Below are 12,671 nucleotides of genomic sequence, written 5' to 3'. Positions count from 1 at the left end.
AAATTTTAGACCGGAGGTTGCCGCTTGACGGGCACATGCCTTTTTAGGCAGTTAAGGACTTTTGACGTCCTTACAATGTTTGTGTAGCTCCCACACCTAAGAATCAATAGTGTCCTTCATCCACAAATATAGAGAAGACAAATAAAGACACATTATCCACTGTTCATCAAAGTGATAATAATGTCTAAGGGATGACACGACTGATATCTTTTTTAACACAGTTCTTAATGTGCCTCAATTCACAGATATAAACTAACAGCAGTTTTGAGTGTGCTAGCTGATGAGGGTCAGTTTTGAAAAAAGGCTCGACACGCTTCAGTTTTGTTTGCACAACTTCTGTTTACACTATAAACTGTATGCTTGAGGGTGCAGTTTCTGACTGTATTTGCAGTAATTAAGAGCCCATGTGTCAGACCAGACTACTGATGTTTACTGTCTGTGAGCTGTCTTTGCAAATCTAAAATTTTCATGAGGTACAAGTAACCTTCAGAGACAAAGGCATGCATGAATGCCTTCATGTGATAGTAAGCAGCTCTATTCAGACACATACACAGTAGGCATATAAAGCTATTAAGGTTGTAAATGTCTCTTTGCCAGTAACAGATGTCAGAGGATATAGGTGCGGTAAATATATAATGCATATAGCATGTAGAGTATCTAAGAACCAGAGCAGTTATTCAGCAATGGTTTCAGAGATCAGTTTAACAGCAGGATGTATAAACACTGAACACTTCTGCTTTAATGGTGTATCACTGCATCTCTGTCTGTGAGTCTCTCTGCCTCTTTAATTGACCTGTTATCTTCCCTGTTAAGCAAGGTACCATGTATTGTCTTACACTGACACAGGCTATAAAACAAAATTAAAGGAATGATGCAATTTAATTGGTTTTATGACCAAGATTGTAAGGCTACAATGTGTTGTGTGGTTGTGTTTAGGGGTGAGAATCACAAGGCAATCGCAATTCACGATATGATCAGTACAATAAGATACAATACAGTGTAATGCAATGCCATATGATGTATAATTTGATATGATTTACAATGTGATTCAATGGACATAAAATATGATACAATATATTATAATGCAAAAGATACAATACCCAACACACAGGCTGCTAATGACTGTATCAAGGTAAAGGGATTCTTTGATAATTGATAAATTGCACGACAGTTATGTAATGAAGCATCATGATATCTGATTAGCTGATTATTGATCCTGTTCAATAAAGTAGTGATGTAGTATGATGCATTTCAAGAAAGAGCTCTAAAGATGGCCAGCTAACTTTATCAAACAAGATGCAATGATGAGTAGAATAACCATCACCTGTGATAAATCTCAAGGCGGAGTGATACAGGGAGTCTAGTGATTTTAGGATGGAGGCAGAGGCTTTTCTATAAATAACGTCTGCGTAATCCGTAATCCAAAACAGACAAGAAGATGGCTTCCTATAGAGTTTGGGGAAATTCATTTTCTGCACAGATAGCCTACTCTGTCATAATTTTGTGTTCATCCAGCCAGGTACCAAGATATTTATCCTGAGAGACCCATTCTATAAAATCAACCTCCAGAGTTGTAATGTGTGGACTGCTGTCCGCCTTCTCCCTTGCTCTTGTGAAGAGCATATCTTGCATTTGTGTTTAGGAGTCATTTCAAATCAAAAAGTGCTTCTTGCAGTTTGTGAGGTATTGGTGGCTAACTGTATCGGCAAAGGTGTACAAAACTGTGTCATCAGTTCAAAGATTGGCCTTACAAATGTTATATTGTAGATATAGATTGTCAAAAGGAGAGGACCCTATACAGAACCTTGTGGAACCCCTTTTGAAATCACACATTGTTGCCTATCAGAGGGATTGTCAAGAAATAATTTACAGGACATGTCATCAAACCCACCATCACAGAGCCTGTGCAAGAGTTTGTTATGGTCAACACTGTATGTAATGCTTCTCTTCCCTTTATCAAAAGCAGGTGGAGTATCCTTTACAACAACCGTAATAGCAGAAGCAGTGCTATGTTTGCTCTGAAGCCAGACTGGTGTGGACTAGGTACACAATTTCTAAAGAGACATAGTGTGAGCTGATAACTAACCAATGACTCCAGGATGTTAGCAAGACAGGATAGTTTGGAGATTGGCCAATAGTTATTGAGTTCATTTTTACCACCACCCTTATGCAATGGAAACACATGTGAAGATTTCCAGACTTGAGGGAGGACTCCAGCAGCAATGGAAAGATTAAACAGATGGGTAATTTGTTCCAAGATAAGATAAAAGTGCAAAGTTAATGCCTTTAGCCCCACCACGAGAGTAGTGACCCAGTGAGTCAAATTTAGAAAAAAGTAAAATTAAAACCTCAATAGTTGGCGCCAGCAATACGATGATTGTATTGCGCAAGTCAGGACGATAATATATTACTGTCTAACTCATCCAGTTTTGTTTGGACCACTGAATGATGTTAGAGAACTGGGGGATGGAAGTCTCATGACCGATGATGTTTTGGTCACCTAATATTCTGAGGAGATGCAGCAGTAGACACAATACATAGCCTTCAGAGAACGGAGAGCGATCATTGTGTATTTCCTATATCAATATAACGGGCCAATGCTAGAAGGGAGTATCACCTTCAGTATCCCATCCCCCAGTTCCCCTCTATAATCATCGCACCCTCCCTCCATCACTGACATGACTCCCTAACATCCCTCCCTTACAGCCAGACAACAGGTCTCCCATCAGGCCTTGCTCCTCTCAGAGTGGAGGATGACTGCGCTTCCTGAGAGAGGAATCATCTCCCTCTCTCCCTCTGCATCAGCCCTGACACCACAATCTAAACCCAGCAGAGGGGATGGAGAGACAGCAAATCCTTCACATCTTCCTCCACCAGCGATGTCTGTGGGAGAATCCGAGGTAGAATAGCTCAGCTTTCACAGCACCGGCCCCCACCCCCACTCCGATCCCCAATGAAGTCAGGTGACCAGATGTTGTATATCTCCCTGTCACTACAGCCGCCATGAAGCTGCTACACACATCCATGTTAAAGCCGGGAAGACTCAGGCACGTCTCTGCTCTGCTTTGCATGTGTGTGGGATCATTTGAAAGGCAGAAATGGAAATAAAATACATTCTCTTGTAAAACCCTCCCTAGAAAGGCCGTAAGTGAGGCAGTGCAGAGATAACAAAAGAGCATCCATCAGCATATTAAGCATCCATCACCCCCACCATCCATCCACAGAATATACAGCTCTAAACCAGCCGTCAGCCTCGGGTCTACAGACCTAAAATAGCCTTGCTTCTTTTTTGTTCCACTGCAGCTGCTGCATTTCTCCAGCACACACACACACACACACACACACACACACACACACCACACACACACACACACACACACACACACACACACACACACACACACTCTCAAGGCCCCGTACAAACGCCACCATTGATTCTAACACCTCCCCATCAATAAAGATGCTATTTGTGAGGCACAGGGGAGAGCACACAGAGATGATGTGATGCAGAGTGGGGGGTGTATGATCATACAATATGTGATGCAGGCATCCATTTCCATCTCACCCTCACAGACACACTGCTGATGAAACAGCTGCCTCCATAGCTGGGCAGAATGCAGAGTAGAGGAAGAAGAAGAAGAAGAAGAAGAAGAAGAAGAGGGAAAAAAGAAGGCTACAAAGCAACCCCTACATACACAGCCTCCCCCTCCTCCTCCTCTATCCTCTCCTCTCCTCCCTCCTTTGCCTCCCCCCTTCCACATCCCATATTGCATACACAGAGAGGGAATTACCTGAAATATGTCTTCACATTCTCTTGCTGAGTGTTTCGCCTTGGAGCCCGGAGCTCGGGTGGATTCATCGTCAGCCGTACGGTCCTATTGACAGTTTAAAGGCAGGATTGCCATTCTCTTGTCAGACCAGTTCCTGACCCTAAAAGCAAGCTTGTTCGGCAGGCTGGATGCTTCACTGGCTGCTCACTGTTCCCTAGTCCATGATGTCATCCGCCCTGCTCCTCTCATTGGCTGAGAAGCTGAATATTAATGCAGGCAGCAGGTCTGGGGGAGGAGGAAGCCAACGGGCAGACGCTGTTGGTTTTCTGTTTGACAGACCAAACCTGCTCAGTGAGAAGAGAGGAGGAAGGGATTAGGAGTCCAGCTCCAAATGTTTAGCTTTAGACTTTTAAAGCAGTGATGTATATCACTTTGGTCCTAAGACAGACACATGGAATAACAACAGGCTTCACTATGCAAATAAGTAGACTGATAAAGTCACTGAAGGGCTTGGGCTTGAATGATTGAATACATGCTTCCATAAGAAACCTCTGCATACTGAATACTTCTGAGAAACTACCACCTGCTATTTATCAAAAACAACTTTCCTATTAGAGGGTTAATACACTTATTTATGACCACCGTAAATAATAAAAAAAATATTATTTTATTATTATTCTTCCAACCTTGTTTTTTATTTTCTTTCATTTGTCTTCCTTTTTTTAATTGTCTTTAGTTTATTTCTCATTTCTAAGCCACTTTCTAACTCTGTTTTGAAAAGTGTGATATGAATCAATATTATTATTATTATTATTATTATTATTATTATTATTATTATTATTACCAGCTTGACTGTTATATGCCTGGAAAAAGAATATTAGATTATAAATGATATTATCTTTGAATAACAAGGTAAGCTGAAATACACCTAACAGACACCTTAATGAGGAAAGTTTACTTGTAACAATGCAAAGATTAAAAGTGAAGAGTGATCAAGAGGAGACATATGAGTGACAATAATGAAACAGGATAATGATGATGATAGCAAAATATACCAAGATTTACGCTGTGTACAATGAACACTCTACACCTTTCACTTATTGATAGACCAGGTTTGCATAAAAACAACTATGAGCGTATATTTACTTAAGTCTTTTCAAGCTTTCCTATATTTATCTATTGTTGTCGTTGGTAGGGTCTGAGAGAGAAACGTAATAACAAATCCTCAGTGTGTGAGGGAAAAGAAAGTCGATTCCCTTTTATAACTGGATCTTTTACATTAAAGATCATAGTGTTACATTCAAAATCATACAAGAATAAGCATGCATGGTCTGTACATCAATGTATATTTCTGTACAAGCCATGGATTATGAATGTCATTTTGTAAAAACAAAAAAAAGGGACCCCGGTCATAAGTTTGTCTTTTTGTCTTATAAAGAGTATTTCTTACATTACAGCTGTTTCCTTTTTGCTTTTTAACTTATTTTCTCTATCAACACCAGTTTCTCCTTTTGAAAATAAAACCTTATCTTAAAAATAATCCTTTTCCTGAATCTTAAAATGTATCTACCACACACCCACAGATTTCTTTCCTCGGAGTATTTTAGTGCCTCTGAGTTCATGAGCAGGCGGAGACGACAAACAAAATACCGTCTGCATTTGCCCTAATTTGCCTATGATGTCATCTTTTTCCTCTATCTCACCTGCGATTTGCTGACAAGCACAGCATCTGCTCAGTCTCATGGCTAGTGCTTCTAGCTCAAGGTGGAGGCCTATCTGAGCTCTGTGAATCATGGCTGGTTGTCCTGACAACCCCTGTAATGTCGATTCCTCGGCGGAGAGTAATATGGCTGTTCTGTGACAGAAGATGGAGAAGATGATGATTACATGGAGACAGTATGGCTTATCATAGTATATTTACATCAGAGGGTGGCTGATGTGATGTTTTCAATTAATTGCATTAATAATCTCAAGGAAACTCTTGAAAAAAATGGAGCTTTGATGGCATAATAGATGACAATTAATTATGTTAAATGTCTGAAATTTATAAAAAAAAGACTTCCTTAAGTGTTGGGGATTATAAACATACTTAAATTGAGGACAAATCGTTAAATATCAAATGTTTTTTCCAGCTTTGCAGGCCGAAAATGTTGAAAAACCAAGACCTGATCAGCCAACAAAGGCAGAACTGAGAGTAACAAATGTTAACATCTGAGAGCAGGGAAGCTCTGACTCCTGTCAGCAGACGCTGAGGATCACTGTACACCTACGCAGAGGCAGCGAGGCACAGTTAATACAGCAAAGTGCCAAATCCTTCTGGATCTGAAGCACACTACTAGTGTAACAAAACCTTAATGCACAACAAAGAACAGCATATGGATAAAAATTATCCTCAGTTATTGTTTCTCAAACTCTGTACACATGTTGTTTGTCTAATCCTCCTATGATATCAGAAGACAGCAATCACTTCCCCATGTAACACTACTTATGGATAGTTATTATCACATTGGGGCTTCCCCAGCAGACATTTGGCTGATGGAGAGGAAACACCCTGGACAGGTCAGCTGTCCATCACGTGTCCAACATGTGGAATGACACACCATTCAACATATGACCGTTTCAGAGTCACCGCTGACCCAATCCACAAGACCTTGGATCCAACAGAATCCATTCAAACACAGAAACAAAATCCAGCAAGAGGAAGTCTCCACTGCGAGGTCACAATGAGCCACCAAGCTGCCAAGACAGGAACCCGAGTTGATCAAGCTCTTGTGTCTGTATCAAAGCAACCACAGCTTTGTGCTTCTGGCCAACTGTGTTGTCACCCACAGTGAATTTCAAGGCATAATAAGCTTTCTTTCATGGTTATAATGGGTTGTAAGTTCACTAACTGTAGCCCATCTGTTGCTTTGAGCACTTCCAGTCAGCCTCCTCAGCCATTCAACAGGGTCAGCCCAAATATCTAAGTGGTCCTGGCCCTGAATCTGGATCCAGATTTATTGTTTGATTGCATTGACTCAGAACCTCATGATGCTTCGGGTCCTCTATGACCTTTCTATTTGCTATTTATTTGTAAAATCAAGTAGATTAACAAGTGAAAGATTATTTGTCTCACCTGGATTAACGCATTATGTCTGCTCTATAACAAGAGCAGCCGTTTAGTTCTCTGAATGAAAGCAAACAATGATCAGAAAGGTCACAGACTTTCTCTAGCCAGTGCATGTCCTTTTATTGACATGTGTGTTGTTGTCACATCCTTTTAAAGTAGCAAACTCCTACCTGTGTCCCCTCTGTGTATTAGAAACACTTAAAATGTTTTAATCAAAGACTAACAACAGAAAACATCTTAATTCATTTTTCACACTATCTTAAACCTCCACTGTTTACACTCTGCTAAATGAGCAAGTCATTAACTTCAGCAAGTGGTACCAAAAGCAGATAATTCCCACAAGCTAGGTAGTGAAAGCTCAGATCAGAAGCTTACAGAACAACCTGCAGCTCCAGAGAGGAGGGGCTGCATATAGGCTGCTGTGAGTGATCAGGTTTATATAATGAATCCTATAAATATCCTCTGAGGCACATCACATCTCGGTGGTGACATTCTGTAATAAGGCCTGTCTGAATTTTACTAGTGTTGTGAGAAGAGGAGGGGAAATTGCTTTAAAAAAAACTACCATATGTGGTTTCAGACTACTATCAGTGTTATGATTCTTTAAAAACACTGTGGTAATCTAGTAACACATGTTCATCTGAGTTCAGTTTAGCTTGTCTTTTATCTATTCCAGCTATATCCTTTTCCCTGGAATACATAATTAACTTCAGGCTATGTTTTCCTATTTGTAACACAGGTTAAAAATATCTTAATGTACGTCCATTGTTAGTCATATCATGCAAGTGATGTTAAGAGAAAGAAAGGACAAAGTAAGGCTTCCTATCATTCAATCACACGTTACTTTATGGATGGCTGTGTAAGTCCAGACTGAAATATCATAATAGCTTTTCAATGTATTGTTATTAATAATTGTGCAGACATTCAAGGTCCTACTGCTTTTGATAATGCAATTAACCCTATCTTCATGACTGCCATTTGTTTGTGACATCACATTCATGGTGTGACGACCCCTCCACACCACTAGGTGTGTCTGTGTGTCTGTGTGTGTGTCTTTGCAGGCCTCGGTCGTCAAGGGGATGGGCTGCACCTGGGGAAGGCGGTATAAAGAGCTCTCCCAGCCGGCGTGGCTCTCTCTGGTCGGGCACCCCTCTGCTCTCACCCCGTGGCGACACCGCGGCGCGGCGCTCCTGTTGTGTTTTCGTTGTGCACTATTATCTTACTTTTGTAATAAATTTGTAATCACTTTCGTATACTTCGTCTCCTCTCCCGTTTTTGTTGCGTCCTATGAGCCGGGACGTAACAATGGATTGCTGATAATGATATCAAAAAGAAAATGTGGTTCTGCTGTATTCTGGGTATATAATACTGACAAATCATTGTAATGTTAATTTTCAATTCAATTCAAATTTGCTTTATTGGCATGAACAAAGAGATGTTATTGCCAAAGCACATAAATTCATACAATACATTATACTATATATTATTATATATTATATTATATATATTCACAACACATTACACTCACCATATATACATTAATCAAACACCACATATCATATTAACACTTACCAGATTGACAGGCAACTTATAAGATGTTTACAATTGAAACAGAAAGATGAAAACAGGCTGTAATTCAAGTGATACATCATATTTGATTAAAAATTAGCTTCTGCAAGATAACAGCTAAAAAGTAAATTCAACCACTTTCCAGAGACCTTGACTGTAGGAGAGGCATTTATTCCAAGCTAACATACCTGCTAGCTAGGAATTTGTTGAGTGCTCACACTAGCTGTTGTCTGATGGAAGTTAATAAGCCAAATTATATACACCTAATGTTAGCAATCTAAAAACTAACTTAGATTCTTAGAATTAGAATTTTAGTCGTGTTTGTGTCCTATAAGCATTAGGACTATGGAATTAAAGATGTGTTCAGCTCTTAATGGTTTATTAGGTTCTAAGAAAATGTTTGAATCCTGGGAAAAGTAAGTATCCTTCAATTCTACAGCATGTTAAAGATGTTTTCTTTGCATTTCAGTTCACTTTTTTGAACCTCTCCAATCCATTTGGTTAACCAACGCAGCGAGGAAAACTATATGCCTATTGGCAGAATCATCAGACCATTACTGTTTTAAGAATGAATGTTTAAAACTTGAATATGAATTTAATTACAGCCCGTGATCAGCAGTGTTCCCTGATGATATTACTTCATCCATCCAAAAGAATATATTATTCTGAGAAATGGAGAAATGAAATTTGAGATGAAAGGTTCTTTGGTCCACAATCAAATAATCACAACACCGGCCATTCACGACTGTATAAACCACATCAAATTATGGTTTGGATTATTATATTATGGTGGAGCTTACTGCGTCTTGGGAGCAGAGGCAGAGGAAGGCTTCATGGAGACATGCAAGCAGAGCAGGAAATAATGATATATGAGATGAGATGAAGTGTGAAGGTGACTCTCACTGAACTAAACTTCACTTTCTGATATGAATCGATCAAATCTTACTACCTGTGCCTGAAAGTACATATTGTAGTGTGCAGTTTTCTCCTATTTAATGCAACAAGCAATTTAGGACTCAAAGCTGTCGTGAATTGTTGTTTTATGCCCACAAATTGTAAAAAATCTTCTTTGACCCATTTGAAGCTCATGTGAGGGAATTTCAGTTTGTGTTGAATTTGGTGCCCCCTGTAGGAGACACACTATGTTTTATCTCTTTGCTAATCTTGTCCTGTACATGAGTAAGTGGCATTCACTCACAAAAAATCTCATCCAGGTTTCTGAAAACAGTTAAATGTGCCACTAACAATGAATCAAAAAGGATCATTTTAGCTGTTAATCGCCTTGTCCGTTCCTACCCCCTACGGTGGCTTCAGACACGGAACTACATAGAAATAATCAGTTATGTTGCTAATGGTCTTGTTTGCTTCTGCATGTCTTAAATGGCCATTGGTTCAAATTTCAGTCGGTTTCATAACTAGATAAAACCTCCACACTGGAGCTTTAAACAACCGTCATCTGCAATGGAATTAGCACTGATGAGACTTGACCACAAATTGGCTTGCATTTAAAAAGATTAGTTTATAATATCATTTTTTTCACAACAGCTTTTGCATTTGCAATAATTTAATGTGTGAGACAAAGATATATGCTTGCCATACAAAATCATGGCAAGTATGAACCATGTATTAAATGCTCATCATGTTACCACATCAGATTAACTTCAGTAAGCCCTGCACTTGTAACTTGGCATGTAAAAGATAATAGGTCACGCTTATCCATGCTTCAGCTTCACTCTCAAACAGCACAACTACTTTTTGTGTGTGCTAGCACAGCAGAGATTACCCCCCTAAGGAAAATAATTGAGGTCAGTAGGCCTCTATCCTGCTGATTATGGGTAACATATTGATGGGTTACCCACAGTCCTACAGGAGCTTGTGAAGTCTATTTAAATATTTTTAACTGTGAGAAATAGCTCAACGGTAATGTTAGCACTGACAGCTAAGCGCAGTAATTACAGATTACAGCATGGTTTAGTGTTGTGCACTTAACACCTTGGCTGTTTAGCAGGATTTTAAATGTAGGTTGTGTTACATGTTTCTCACTGCTTACTAAAAGAGGACACTAAGGCCAAGAGGAAGTATTTCCTCTGACTTGTGCCCCCAGATGTTTGGGATCAGACACTTAGTGCCATCAAACATGTTATTCATCCTCACACTGTCAGTCTGTGGTTATACATAATGATGGTGGTGTGTGGTTTCCCATACATGGGAGGTCATATTGACATGATTTTACAGTATCATAGTCTGCTGTCTCTGATGAGTTTAATGTGGAGTCAAGTTTTTTCACCAAGGAAATCTAATAACTTTAAAAAATATGATGATGTGTCTTGCACTAATGGTAGAATCACATCCTGGAAGGGAATCATTTACGTCCCACTGAAATATATGATGCACAGTTTCATGTTGCTGCTACATTGTGATCCAGTATTTTCACCCTTACAATGCAACTTCCCCAACTGGATAACCTCTGGATTGTAAAACAGTCTGCTTAATCCCTTCTTAAAAGGGATCAGAGGATTTTCATTATCATGACATTTGTTTCAGTGGTTTCTAAAATATACAAATCTATCTTTCACTAAATGATCTTTGACTTTAAAATGATGCACAGATTTAAATAAGATATTTAACTGTAATCTTCACAACACAACACAACACCTTCTATTATGAACCATCCCCCAGGCACTGTCTCTTGCATCAGACAAATACTTGTATAGGACTTTAAGAATAACAGCAATGAATCAGGTGACTAAACTGGCTGAAACCGACCCCACCACAGATAACGAAATGGAAAGCAACTATTAATGAAATGTATAACATGGAAAGAATAACACATAGGATAAGGAATTTTTTTAATTCTCGTAGATGTTGTAGATCTTTTTCTTTGTACATTTTCTTTAAAGTTTGTTTCTGCATTAGGTATCAAATCCTATACTCATGGATGAGGTAAAAAAGAATTGTTTATTTACAGAAGGTATTCATATACATATTATAAGCAAACTCATCCATGCTAATGCTGACATGCTGTTACGTCTTTGTCTGTCTTGTTTTTTTTCCCATGTGCATGTATGAGTATTTTCACTATGTTTTATATATTGAAAACTATTAAATAAAAACTATTAAAAAATAAAAAAATGAGGCACAGACTATTGGTTGTTATTATGATGTGAAACAAAGTTGACCAGGCCTGACACAGTAAGTATGTAAGGTTCAAGCCTTACTGAAGAAATGTTCATCCCTTCTTTCATTCAATGGTTAAAATGATCTGCCTAACAGCCACCATAACATCTCTAAAGATCATGTGACATCACATGCAGTATCAAGCACTCTGCAAGGACATAAGCTCTGACGCTGCTGAGGAGAGGCTGAAGACAACACCTCTGAATGTAAAACAGGTGTGGGGGTGGAAACTGAGGGACCTCAGGAGATTAGAGGAAGGGGTCTGTGTGGGTTCTTGCAAAGGGCACTTATCATCCTGCTGTTATACAAGTACTATAGAGAGGACAGGACGGTTTAGTGGTCAATGCTAATGTAAGCTATAGCACAACACAACCAAATGTAGCAAAAAAAAACACCAACAACTTCTGACATACATTTTAAAAAAATCCCCTCATTATATTTTCATGTCTGTTGCACAAACACACTTTGCTGAATGCCTGTCCAAACAGAAATACATTAATGTCAGAGTATCCATGTCCACTTCACCTTTGCTTGCACATCCGTGTCATAACACCTTGCCTCAGCTCTGCTCACTTGCCTGTCCTCAATCAAGCCTTGTGTCAATATTAATCACTGCACGGCGGCCCAACACACAAGAGCACCTATCAGCTCTCAGGGGGCAACACAACCACAGAAAAAAAGTCCTATCCATGACAACGCTGGTCTGAACAAGCCCCTCCCCCTGACAGCTGGCTCATTGTGTGTTGTGCCTCTGAAGCGGCCTTGTTTCCCTTTTGCTTGGACAGTTCAATAACTAATCTAGATGCAGCCAGGAGCATGTATAGCTTTGAAAATGAGGAGGGCAGGCCCGATGGAAAGTCATAATCTGCTTTTCTGTGTTATGTCGGGTAACTGGGAGGTTACACTGTCAGTTCACTCGAGGATTCAAAGGTGGGGCAGATACAGTGCACACACCTTGAGTTATAGTAAGCTGTTATTTTCATATCTGATTTGCAGCCAGTTGGTTTGTTTTCCAATGGAGTACCCATGTCCTCGACAACATTTTC

At 39.5% G+C, this 12,671-nt stretch overlaps 1 protein-coding gene across 3 annotated transcripts in view; it reads right to left on the bottom strand.

Moving 5' to 3' along the window:
• Positions 1-12,671, bottom strand: part of LOC117812390 (serine/threonine-protein kinase PAK 3) — a 55,060-nt gene that overhangs the window by 35,820 nt on the left and 6,569 nt on the right. For 2 of the 3 annotated variants that reach the window (XM_034683111.1, XM_034683113.1), the window contains exon 1: positions 3,792-4,106. The exons of the other annotated variant lie outside the window; for it this stretch is intronic. The gene's annotated coding sequence lies outside the window, so the exon portion shown is untranslated. Of the gene's footprint in view, positions 1-3,791; positions 4,107-12,671 lie in introns of those variants that run through there. 3 annotated transcript variants of the gene reach the window in all.

The sequence above is a fragment of the Notolabrus celidotus genome, chromosome 5 (assembly GCF_009762535.1).
Source record: "Notolabrus celidotus isolate fNotCel1 chromosome 5, fNotCel1.pri, whole genome shotgun sequence".
NCBI classification, from domain to species: Eukaryota; Metazoa; Chordata; class Actinopteri; order Labriformes; family Labridae; genus Notolabrus; species Notolabrus celidotus.
The sequence above is the reverse complement of the archived record's forward strand: the minus strand, read 5'-3'. Positions and strand labels throughout refer to the sequence as shown.